The sequence below is a fragment of the Lissotriton vulgaris genome, chromosome 4_1 (genome assembly GCF_964263255.1).
Source record: "Lissotriton vulgaris chromosome 4_1, aLisVul1.2, whole genome shotgun sequence".
NCBI classification, from domain to species: domain Eukaryota; kingdom Metazoa; phylum Chordata; class Amphibia; order Caudata; family Salamandridae; genus Lissotriton; species Lissotriton vulgaris.
In genome coordinates, this window is record NC_141691.1 from 1,009,541,325 (window position 1) to 1,009,554,615 (window position 13,291).

General features: G+C 48.6%; 1 pseudogene; it reads left to right on the forward strand.

Moving 5' to 3' along the window:
- The first annotated feature begins 12,449 nt into the window (after positions 1-12,449).
- Positions 12,450-12,568, forward strand: LOC147722812 (5S ribosomal RNA; annotated as a pseudogene).
- Positions 12,569-13,291: the final 723 nt, after the last annotated feature.

The window sequence follows — 13,291 nt, forward strand, 5'->3', positions numbered from 1 at the left end:
GAGACCAAGTGAGACTCGGCCCACTTAAAGCCCTGCATGTAGGTACAGCTAGAATATAGCAAAGGAAGTCCATAATCACCATCTGCCAAACCTACTCTGCGCCCGAAGGGCTTTGACTTACGGGAATGTATTCCAGGACATAAACAATACTGGGCCCCATTGTTCTCTGCAAATAAAAGAATAGATAGTAAACTTCATCGGATGGAAAGAGCTGTGCTTGGAGGAGAAAGGAGGAGAGAAGAGGAGTGATGGCTTGGTGTGCACAGGACAAACAATTATGCCATCTGATTTTACACTATGATCAAAAACCCGCACAACAAACTCAACACCACACACATCAGGGCGCACAAGTTGAGAAAACCAGTTGTTACAGACTCATACTCTGTACCCACAAGAAAGAAACCCACAGACAGAACAGTTTTCCCTCATAATCACATATTTACACGGATTGATGGTAAGTTACAAAGATTCCATGGTGATAACCAGAATCAGTAGGTAGAGGTCCGAGAGAGTCCACGGACAGTGAGAGTGACAACAGAGGGTGACATATGAAACACGCAAAACAAGTAAAGACCTTGAACCTGAAGTTGTAAAGGACGCTCTTTTTAGGGAATCCACCAAGAAACCTGCCCTCATCGAAACTGTTCTATATTGATACTAGAGTCAGTGACAATTGATGTCTACAAAACAACTTCTAACATAGCATAACATCATAAAAAGTGTGATTCTAATGGCAAAATATGAACTTTTTAGAGGTAATCTGTGAAGTTAGAATGCTGGTAATGATGCAACATGTCAACTGTAAGTTATAGCAAAGGGTATATTCAGTCACGCTGTCCTTTTAATTCGATTGGATGCTCTTGGTCTTTGTTCTGCCACTCCACTGGAAAGACATTCTCTTTGCTGTTGTACCTGTACTTTTTGTTGGTTCCAAGCCCACTTCAGTTAATTGGTATCTGAAATGAGTGGAAGATTTACTTTATTATCCCCCTTTGGTATTACTGACCATTACCTCCCAGCCCCTCCAGTCCTCGTCCCATTCCTAACAAAGTGGAGCTGACCATCGCCACAACAGAACAAGCATTAGAAATGCAATAGGTCTCGCAGCATTAGAGTTAGTGCTTTTAGAATTGTTTATGGGTTTTTTTGTAAATCTTTAGCATTTTTGTTTCCTGTAGCCAATGCTAAAGAATTAAAAAAAAAAAAGCCATAAGCATTTCTAAAAGCTCTAACTCAAATGCTCCGCGACCTATTGCATTGGAAATGCAATAGGTCTCGCAGTAGGAAAGTTTGAGCTATAGGTGTTATTTATTTTTTTGTTTTTTATTTATGTGTTGTTTTTTCTAAATAGCTAAATTAATAGCTTTCTTCTTTACAAAGCCAATAGTTATAATTTTTGTAAATGTGACACCTCTAGCATTTGTAAAGCAACATGTTTTGTATTAACAGGACTTATATGTGACTTATATGTATTGATATTAAAAAAATCAATGGCTTTAAAAAACAATTAATAATTAATACGTAAATAAAATGGATTTTATTGAGTGAGGGTGAGTGAGGGTGAGGGTGAGTGAGGGTGAGTGAGGGTGAGTGAGGGTGAGGGTGAGTGAGTGAGGGTGAGTGAGTGAGGGTGAGTGAGTGAGGGTGAGTGAGTGAGTGAGGGTGAGTGAGTGAGGGTGAGTGAGTGAGGGTGAGTGAGTGAGTGAGGGTGAGTGAGGGTGAGGGTGTGGAAAAGTCAGCCCATATGACAACCGAGGCCCAGGCTGCTGGCGCGAGACGCCTCTTAGTTCCCATTCTGAATAATTACCAAAATAAAGAGACGGGCGCTGGGAGCAGGAATCACAAGAACAAAGATTTATTTCTCATGAGGAGAGCCTGTCATGTCAGACACGAAACAAGGTGCCATCGGGAGGTGCTCTAACAAGTGAGCTGAGACTCCGTCTTTTATACCTTACAAAACACTTGGCATTACAATCAGGGCATTGTGACACAAAGAAAAGACATCCCTATAATCCTCGTGTCAATCCTACCCCACATATGTTATCAATAGAGACCCTTGAACTGTAGATAAGAGAGGGGGCAATGACGCAGCTGAATGTTCAGCTGATTATTAGGATGTGTGCGCCTGATCGTAGCCCGGGGGGGGGGGGAGGCCAGGATCAATAGTGGGTCCTTTGAAGAGGAGTGACTCCATACAATAAAGGGCAGTAAACAGTGTCTCCCGGCTTAGGCGATGGCCTCGGACATGTGTGGACAGTCCATCGCGGAGGGAGGGTTTACTAACAGAGGGGTTATTCATGAAAGGAAAGGAGGTGTTGGTCAGGCGCGGCCGTGACTCCCAAGGACAGGGTCTTGCAGAGGAGGAAGGTTTATGACTTGTCCATGTGAGGGAGAAGGAGGGGGTCAGGGTGCGCGCAGGGTCAGAGTCGCACAGAGAGAGAGAGAGAGATCTTATGATCCGTACATGAGAGAACAGGGGCAGTCAGATACAGCTGGGGGGCTATGTCAGCTGAGGCGAAGGATGCTTCTTCAAGAGGGAAATGGGGGGGGTGCCTGGGTCAAGCAGGAGGGTTGCCTTTCATAGCAGGGTCGCGCAGAGTGCTGGGTTTCATGGTCTATGCATGTGAGAGTGGGAGGGGGGTGCTCAAATGCGTGCAGGAGGGAAGCCGGGGATTTTATAAAAACGGACAGAGAGGCCATGGCCTAAAATGGCTGTCATGTACATATGGGCACGGGCTTTCATTGGCAGAATGATGCGGTCAACATTTCAGGGTATACGTGGTGCCTACAGGGAGGGGGACGGGAGAGGGCAAATGAACGCCGCTTAGGTACATTAATTTTGCTAATTTCCACAGTCGCCGCTTTTAACATAAGCGAGTTCATTTTCCTATTCTTCCTAGTTGATGGGCGTACATATAAACAACAAAGTTCATTTTCCTATCCTTCCTAGTTAAGGGGCGTACATATAAACATGTGGTTGATGAAATAGCATTTGTCAATACTAACATTTGGCATATAATCGTGGACAGTCGGTGCGATTGGCAGAATGCAGTACATAGGAAATTGCATTTGCAAACGTACTACATAGCATAAATGCTTCTGACTTTCAAAAATGTGACCAATGAACATTTTGACCAAGTAGTTGAGGGAGGAATTCAGTCCAACAAGTCCAACAAGATCTCTTCGTCACAGTGTCTTTTTATCAGTGAGCCATCACTGGTAGGCTCTAGTCCGTGTACTTTCGTTGGCGCTGTTGAGCACCGGCGGTGGAGCTATAGGTCCAGCTCGGGTCCATCCTTACGCGTTGCAGGGTGCGGTCAGTCCTCTGCTGTTAGACCACAGTCCTGTTCCCTTACCAATCCTTTCAGTGGCGCCTTAAGCTTGGCACCTATGTTTCCGTGGCGTAACCCCATTTCCATCTAGATGCTGTTCTTCCTTTCAGCAGAGAGTCGCATGGAAAAGAGGGTGTGTTGTTCAAATAGTCGATAGGAGAGAGAGGGCGGAGTGGGGGCAGATTTCCTGGGACACACCAAAGGGACCAAGGGAGCAATGGATAACAAGCAAGCGGGCCCATCAATCGGGCTTGAAAAGGGGGACGGAGGCTCCAGGCACACGTGGGTTGGCGGACAGAGAGCTTCAGGACAGCCCTTCATCCTTTCTTTTACCACCTTTGAGAGTGCTGCCTCGTCCCGTTTCTTGTTGTGCTGCGGCTCCACCTTTGGTCGAGGTCGCATGTGTCTCATGATCTGCAGCCGGGCTGTGCGTCACGTCTGGCCCTTCTCCTCCGGTGATTGAGTATCTTTAAATGGGTAAAAACAAGTTTTAGAGAACTGGCAGGAGAAGATATTTTTACATTTGAATTCCACTCGCAATCCTAGCACCTGGCGTTATGCTCATTGGTCATAGTCAGAAGTCTATTACCATGAAGTAAGTAGGTGGGTATTTCTACTGCGTTCGCACCAAGTCTAATCGGCGTTCGTTCATGACATATATGGACAGAGGTCAGACTCTTATCACCTGCGTATTTCAACAAAAACCCCAAGATTGACAACATTCAGGGGAGACTCGTCCTTCTAACCCGAGCCTTAACAGTCTTACATTTCCCTTTAGAGCTGGCTAACTCTTTCAAACAGAGCGGGGGTGCAATCATTGAAAGACAGGGTCAAACAGGTTTTTCTCGAGGGGCGGCAGTTACTCATGGTCATCAGATATATATATCGGGGACAGTAGCTGGGGTCAATCAAGTGGGGCGGGGATGCTTCGGGCATTAGCGCTTGGGTGCAAAGGGGTGGGGCAATCTGGGCATTGGAGGTCAATCTAGACGTTGGCGTTCGTCTCTGATGAACTAAAAAAAATAAGGTGCCATTGACATACAGTTCCCCTATAAAAGGCCAGATTGGGGGACCTTAGTCGTCTTACCTGTCCTTTCCTTCTCAGCCAATTCGAGTTCATTCATTTTGCAGAAAGGAGAGGTAGTAATATGGCGAGATACAATCATTTTAGTTTCGGTCAATTTCGCTGAACACCTTCGCGTTCAATAAGTATCCAATCAGACTGGTGCCAGCGAGGCACGGTTTTACCATAAAAAGGAAGAGGAAATAGGGAGACTCTCAGAGAGTGAGAGCCGTCCGCAATCTAAACGAGCCATTTGGTACACGTATGACATGTAGAGAGAGAGAGAGAGAGAGAGAGAGAGAGAGAGAGAGAGAGAGAGAAAGGGAGAGAGATATAGAGAGGAAAAAGGTGGGATAGAGATAGAGAAAGACAGAGAGATATGTACAAAAATAGGTCATTTAGTGCGTTCACAACACAGAACAGCAGGGGGTCAGGTAACGGAGAGACGCAAACAAAGGGAGATCATAAACCCCTACAGCACACACACACAAACTCAGACAGAGGAAGACAGTACATGTATTACATATATATAAGACATTCACGACAAAACAGAAAACAACAGTTGGCCAACAAAATCTATTTTTTCTTTTTTTTTTTTTTTTATATCCTTCATGTCTTTACTATCCTATTTATCTTCGTGCTTAGTTCTTTTTACCTTTCCCTCCTTTTCCCTCTCGCTTGTTATTTCTGCGAGCGTTTTCAATTGCCAATACTTACACCTCGGTCAGTCGATCTGAAATTAACCTGGTCGCGCTATTTACCCATGGTTGGATATTAAACCATTTTTCAGTTCCTTCCTTTGGTGGGAAGCTCTCCAGGCTGAGGCAACGGCAAGTATTGATCGGGAGAACAGTCGGACAGCTTGGCTAGATCTATAAGAGTGTGAGAAGGGGGGCAGTACATTTTGAACATCAGCAACATTTCTAACTTCCCAGACGGGTGGTGCCTTGGTAACCCTTACCCATGCACTCTTCTTTGTCCTTTCCCTATCTAGTCAAAACGTCTAGTTACATTATCTAACGTGTTATTTCAAGTCAATTTTCGTCATACAGTACCCGTCAAGTTTCTATGTCAGTCCATCCTCCCAGTCGCTACGTTCTAAGGAGGAACAGTCATGTTTAAGTCTACGTCTTTTAAAAAACTTGTCGTCATAAGGACTATGCACATATTCCCTCCTTCCCTTTTCGTCGGTGGTTTAATCATCGCTCTCCCACACTTCAGCCGACGTTCTGACGTGACCTGCAGGAGGGAGGAGAAAGAAGGGGTGGGGGGGCAGCATTCAAACCACATTAGCATGCAGTAATCCGAAAATGTTTTTACCTACCACATACTCGACCTATCCCCACGTACTGCATTCTTTTACCATCTCGGCGTTTAAGCCCAGAGGGACCAGCAATGTCAGGTGTATAATATCTACATGGGTTACTTGGTCGCAACCCCTTTTATTGGGTGCAAGGGTGGCGGTCAGGTGGCATTTCTGTGGTGTCGTTTTAAGTGTGTCTAAAACATTTTTCCAGCTGCCTGTGACACATAATGTAGCTGCTAAATATCTGGTCCTTTTTAACCTTCAGCTTTCATCATACTTATTCTCTGCTCATAGTAGCAAAACATTCGAAACTCATTAATGCAACCACTACAACTATGCTTTCTTTTTCAAAATACTTTTAATAAAAAGTGTTGATGTATAAATACAGGCCTACAACCCAGTGGACCGGCCACGGAGCAGACTGGAACTGTACATAAGAAGAACGAAGTTGGTGGCAGTTCAATGCATAAAGTGCAGCAGTACAATAAAATCGTATCAAACTTCCCTACAGAGCAAGCATGATGCATGTCAAGAATTCTGTTTTTCAATTAATTCATTAATTCAGTATCCAAATGCTCATTCACTGTCTAAATTACACCATTTCATTTTCCAAATCATAATTAGTACCCAGCCTAAATCAGTTCATTGTCCAAACACATGATCAATAGCTGTCTTACATTGCTTTCTTCTCTAAGCACATAATCACTATCCATCTTATCGACTTTCATTGTCCAAAAATGCACACGTATCTCAGAGCATCAAGATTCGAGCAATCCGGGTGAACAGGGCAAAAAGTTTCGTTTCGTGTACCGGCGCCATTTTGGGCGAGGTCAGGCAGGTTCCGGTATAGTCAGAATGTCTTCAATGACTCATGGTTGGACCAGAACCTTCCGTTGGCAGTTCAAAAAGTTTTTCGCAATGTGGTAACAGTCTAACAATATGGACCATCAGTTCAAAGAGTGGGGAGGGCGGCAACAATTTTCCTACCGGGTCATTCTGGCGTTCCACCGGAACTGAACAAGCCTGTACCTTGGCTGTGCTTTAGCTATTCCCAAACTGAGGCTGGCACCGGCAGGGGTGCGTCGATGTCGCGGTTCCCAGTGAGGGGGACGGGGGCACCCATGCGGAGGGGTCGGGGAGCCCCCCCCCGGCTCTCATAGAATGTTCAAAGTTGAGGAGAGAAGGCATGGGGCGTGTGCCCGTCCCGGGAAAAAGACCGCTTTTCGATGTGGACCCTCTTTAAGTAAGAGCGTTGGGGCGTCGCTGGAAGCCTCCACCTGGAGGGAGGTGGGGGAGGCTCGTTCGCGCCACCTCTCCCTTCCAGCGACCCCGCGCCGTTCTCTGGCTCCAGTGTTTCGGTAAGGCCGTGCCAGGCGATGAAGATGGGGGGGGGGGGGGGGGTCGGTGGCTGAGGCAAGACATCCCCCCCTTGACATGTGGCGGGACTACCTGTAACTATCCAGGCGTTGCCGTGTGGCTGGACTACCTGTCACTCTCAGGTGTTGACATGTGGCGGGACTACCTGTAATCTTCGGGCGTGGTCATGTGGCGGGACTATCTGCAACTCTCAGGGTTGTCCGACCTCGCCTTGGCTCCGGTCCTCGTCGATGGCCAGATCAGGCAAGAGAGGGGGTGGTCGGTAGCTGTGGCAAGACAGCTCCCCCCCCCCCGTGGCCTGCAGGGCAGCAGAAGAGGGGAAAGGGAGAGACCTCCATGATTCCTCAGGCCGTCCACCCTACAGCCTCCCCTTCCGACTGCGGCCAGCCGAGCCCTGCACGCATCGAGGCCTCGCCTTCCGGATGGGCGTAACCGCGGACCTGTTGCACTTCGGGAGCTTCCGGAATGGGGGTAGGTACCTATTGGTTTGTTCCTATTTCATGTGACCGTTATTTGGGCGTGGTGGGCAATGAGGCAGACATGTTTTGGGGCAGGAATAGGCAACGGAACCTAGCTACCTCGTGGCTGCCTTGGTGTCAAGCTTGTCTTCCCTCGCCATTTTTATGTTTCTTATTGCGGGTTATTTCTAACGTTTTTTATTTTATTTTTAGCGAAGTTGATAACTCATCAGTGGCCTACTGATTTCGCTCAACTCTTTTCCTTGTATTTTTATGCCATAACCTATTATAAGCTATAGCGACTAGTCCACACTTAATGAACATGTCCTTATTAGGTGTGCCCTCCAGTGGAGCTGGAAGGTTCATCTCTAATAAGCGGTCCGGGCTAAACAGGCTACCAATCAGTGGGGAGAAGATAGGCATGACGGATTACAACGGGGACAAAAGTCTGCATTACCTATCTTATCACGGCGGGCAAAGACTAGGCAGAATATTTCTATTCTCCGTTGTTTGGCGGCGGTGAATACCTCAAAAGAACCAATACCGAACAATCGGTCAATCAAAACAATCAGTGGGGAGAATAAGTGGGCACGAAAAGTTATCGTTACCCACTCTTTCTCTACCTGCAAAGAGAGACCTTGTTCTTCCCTGTTTGCAGACAAAGAATCTCCAGACAATAATTCCACGAACGACAGTTCGGGAAACAGTGGGGGAGGAAGATAGGCACGACGGATTACAATGGGGACAAAAGTCTGCGTTACCTATCCTTCACTGCTTGCAAAGGGAGAGCCTGTTGTTCCTCCGTTTGCAGACGGTGAATCTCCAGAGGTTTCAACAAAGCGTAATACTAGTATTATCCAACAAACAATCATTTCACAATTTGTCGCATTTACGCGACCTTACCCGGACCGGACCGTGTGGGCAGTTCTTCGCCTTCCTCCTTCCAGCGCCCGATCGTTCTCTTACTCCATGATTTTACCGCAGCAGTCCTGTGGGATTCCAGTCAGGACAGTAGGTCACTCGAGAGAGGTCTGTTCAGAATCGGTGAAGTTCATTTAATCGGCAGCCGGACGAGGGCCCTCTCAAGGCAGGTATACTCCGATCATTTAGATGTTCACCTCATCGTCTGGATCTCTCTTACTGGACCTTATGTCCCTGATGGACCCCGCGTTGGGACGCCAATTGTGGAAAAGTCAGCCCATATGACAACCGAGGCCCAGGCTGCTGGCGCGAGACGCCTCTTAGTTCCCATTCTGAATAATTACCAAAATAAAGAGACGGGCGCTGGGAGCAGGAATCACAAGAACAAAGATTTATTTCTCATGAGGAGAGCCTGTCATGTCAGACACGAAACAAGGTGCCATCGGGAGGTGCTCTAACAAGTGAGCTGAGACTCCGTCTTTTATACCTTACAAAATACTTGGCATTACAATCAGGGCATTGTGACACAAAGAAAAGACATCCCTATAATCCTCGTGTCAATCCTACCCCACATATGTTATCAATAGAGACCCTTGAACTGTAGATAAGAGAGGGGGCAATGACGCAGCTGAATGTTCCGCTGATTATTAGGATGTGTGCACCTGATCGTAGCCCGGGGGGGGGGGGGGGGGAGGCCAGGATCAATAGTGGGTCCTTTGAAGAGGAGTGACTCCATACAATAAAGGGCAGTAAACAGTGTCTCCCGGCTTAGGCGATGGCCTCGGACATGTGTGGACAGTCCATCGCGGAGGGAGGGTTTACTAACAGAGGGGTTATTCATGAAAGGAAAGGAGGTGTTGGTCAGGCGCGGCCGTGACTCCCAAGGACAGGGTCTTGCAGAGGAGGAAGGTTTATGACTTGTCCATGTGAGGGAGAAGGAGGGGGTCAGGGTGCGCGCAGGGTCAGAGTCGCACAGAGAGAGAGAGAGAGATCTTATGATCCGTACATGAGAGAACAGGGGCAGTCAGATACAGCTGGGGGGCTATGTCAGCTGAGGCGAAGGATGCTTCTTCAAGAGGGAAATGGGGGGGGTGCCTGGGTCAAGCAGGAGGGTTGCCTTTCATAGCAGGGTCGCGCAGAGTGCTGGGTTTCATGGTCTATGCATGTGAGAGTGGGAGGGGGGTGCTCAAATGCGTGCAGGAGGGAAGCCGGGGATTTTATAAAAACGGACAGAGAGGCCATGGCCTAAAATGGCTGTCATGTACATATGGGCACGGGCTTTCATTGGCAGAATGATGCGGTCAACATTTCAGGGTATACGTGGTGCCTACAGGGAGGGGGACGGGAGAGGGCAAATGAACGCCGCTTAGGTACATTAATTTTGCTAATTTCCACAAGGGGGTGAGGGGGTGAGGGGTTGAGGGTGAGTGAGGGTGAGGGGGTGAGGGGTTGAGGGTCTTTTAGATGCACTGCAAAGTTTTTTTTTATACAGCCTCTAAAAAATGTAATGGTATGTAAAAAAAAAGCTTTAAAGGATAATGTTTATAAATGATCAAACCACCATGCATATCCATTTCACGCAGAATGCTTATAAACGCGCGAGTGTGTAAATATACAGCTATAAAGAGATGTAAAAAGCACATTTTGCCGCTTTAACTTTTGTATTTCCAAGGTTGAATGAAATGCAACGAGGGCGCATTAAATATATGAAGTCTGGTAGGAACGTGCTACATTCTTCCATGTGGCTCGACATTTGCAAAGTTTTAAGTGGGTGAGCTACTCTTTAAGAGCTGTGGTAAAAGTTTACCAAAAGATTGTATCGCTCGTGTGACCCCCTTGGATACTTTGTGTTTGCCTGACCGAATACAGTATAATTCGACGTGGCATTACAAAAGTGCACGGTAATAAAGTTTTTTTTTTTTTAACTCTTGAGATAAGTGTCTCGTTCACGAACCATCACGTGTTAACATTACAAATACCAATACAGTTAATTAAAGAAAGGCAGTTACAGATGGACCCTCCAACCATCCAATGCGTGCTGTGCAGCAGCTTCCACAGGACGTAAGCCCAGAAGGTCCAGGATGGTGGTCGAGATGTCGCATAAGTAAAAACATTGAAGCCACGCCCCCAATGACATCAGACGAACATTTACGCCAAAAAAAAACAAGACCTCTTAAAATCAACTCTGACACTACTTGGCATTTTGCGCAAGGTTTCCTAAACATCGAGCTGTTGCACCGAGATCATACACTTGAAAATAAAACACTGGAGATGTTCGTCTAAATAAAGGGGGATGGGGTTGTGGTGGGTGTGTTGAGGAAAGGGAAAAGGAGAGGTGAGGGAGGGAGGGAAGGATGGAGGCGATAGGGAGAGGCACAAGGGAAGGACTGCAGATTATTAAAGAGAAGGGCTGTGGGAAGATAGCGAGCAGAGGGGAGGGGCGAGGGGGCCAGGGGAGAAGTTTAGTATCAAAATAAGTCCTTGGAAGCAGAGGCGCCTGCTCGGTGGCCGGTGCTCCAAAACTTCTAGGGACCTCGGGCAAAGTTTGGGCTGCAAAGCAGACGTGCGGATCGAGAGTGGGCTTCGGGACCCCGGTGGCGAGTTGGTGACGTTTCTGATGATGGACACCCTCGATGTATCTCTCCAGCGCTGCGAGGAACTCCGGGGGTAGGCTTCAGCTCCAAGAAGCCCTCTAAAGCGGGGAGAATATATATATGCACATTTATTGCCAGCTAAGAGCAAGAGATGGCCTTGGGCCAGAGCCTATCTAGTTTGAGGGGGGTCCTGGATACACGGAGGCTTTGGGGATGCAATATTGTTGACAGAGGTTACAAAAGCTACGGCCCCGTATCCTGGGAACGCCGCACCCTTCACTCGGTGTACTGTGTGATCTTGGCTACTGGCAAGACAAGATGGAGGGAAGAGAGGGGAGGGGGGAGGAGAAATGCAACACGGCGGGAAGGGGAGGGGGCGGAGCGGGTAAAATAAACAAAACAAAAAAAACAAGACGGAGGGAAGAGAGGGGAGGGGGGAGGAGAAATGCGACACAGCGGGAAGGGGAGGGGGCGGAGCGGGTAAAACAAGACGGAGGGAAGAGAGGGGAGGGGGGAGGAGAAATGCGACACGGCGGGAAGGGGAGGGGGCGGAGCGGGTAAAACAAGACGGACGTGCACGCGCTTTTAAGCTCAATGCGCATGCGCATTGAGCTTAAAAGTCACGGGCACTGCAAGGAATCGCCACGATTCCTTGCAGTGGATAAAGAGTGGATAAGCCCCCATAGTCTCGCTTGCTCGATGCGCATGCACATCGACAGGCGAGACCTAAAAAAAGAACAGGAGAATGGTGGAACACCTAATCCCACCCCCTCCCACTGGGAGTACATAAGCTGTACCAACCCAGCACCGCCTGTTATTTCTTTCTGTATTCCTACAGAATGGGACATGTATTTTGCTGGTTTCTGCCTGTTTGCAGTCTTCTTTGGCTGTCTCCGTCCGGCTGCTGGGCTGTCCTTGACGTACTGCTGAACGGTCCCTGGTTTGCCGAGAGCCATGTTGGTTGGTGGCCGGCTCTTTGCGGCCGGGGCGCCATTCCTCCCGGTCTGTTTCAGGTTGGAGGGTGCGTCTTCCTGTGGCTTGGTCGGTCTGGAAGACGAGTTGCTGTGGCTGCTATGGAGTTTCACTTGGCTGGTCTTGGTGTTGCTCCTGGGCTTCCTGGTTGGCTGATGGGGTCCTGCTGGTGTATTTTTCCTTCCTGGAGCCCCTGCAGCTCTCCATTGTGGAGCAACCTGGCTCTTCTTTCCTGGGAGTGCCGGATGCTGCTGTCTTCTCCCTTTTGCCCGGCGCTGGTTTGCTGGAGTGCACCTGAGCTGGCTGGTGGGGGCAGTCGGTGTCTGGTGCTGTCCCCCTGCCCCTGTGGTGAGCACCACATAGCGGTTTCTTTTTCCGGTCCTGATTCTGCCTGCAGCCGTTTCAACCTTTTTTTCCTGTGTTACGGCCTGAAGCCATACCACCCTCAAAGCACATGATCACGTCTGATCTCAGTAGTTAAGTAGGGTCGGGCCTAGTTAGTACCTGGAAGGGAGACTGCCTGTGAATACCAGGTGCTGTAGGCTAAAACATCTGCTCTGGTGGGGCCTAGTTGTTGCCTTCACTGGGTGGCCGCCTGGAGGTGCCTGTCATTGTTGGCTGGCCTTCCTGAGCCCTTACCATCCTGTTTTTGTCTGGTCTAGTCTGCTCTGACGTTGAGTGGGGTCGGTTCCTAGAGGGGTGTCCACCTGGGTGTTTCCTGGTGTTGTAGTCTGTTGGCCTTTTGTGTTCTCGACACCCTGTTGCATGGTCGGTTTTTGGGTCTCTGTTTTCTCTCTCTTTCAGGGGATGTGTCTGGTTGGCCTTCTGCCCAGTTCTGTGCTAGTTGTCAGTTCCTGGGCTTGCTGGTGGTGGCAGGTGGTGTTTTGTGCTGCTTATCTGCCCCGGGGCTAAGTACGGCATAGTGGTTTGTCTCCTGTTCCGGTTCTCTTGCCCTGTCCTTTGGGATCCCCAGCCTTCTGGTTACTGTTTTTTTTTATTCCAGTTGACCGGTGCTGCATTCCTCCCTCAGGGTTCTGTCACTTTTTCATATTTGGAGTCGGGTCCTTGGTCTCGCCTGGGTGGGGGGGTTGTGTTGTGCCCTCTCAATGGTGTGAAATGGCCCTTGGTGCTGGGGTTGGCTGGCACACTATGCTGCTGCTGCCTCTCGATGGTCTCCAGTGGCTGTCCATGGTTGGCTGGTTGGTTTTGGGGGTTGTGCAGCTGGTGCCCCTGGTGCCCCTGATAACCATCGTTCTTGGTATAGCCTG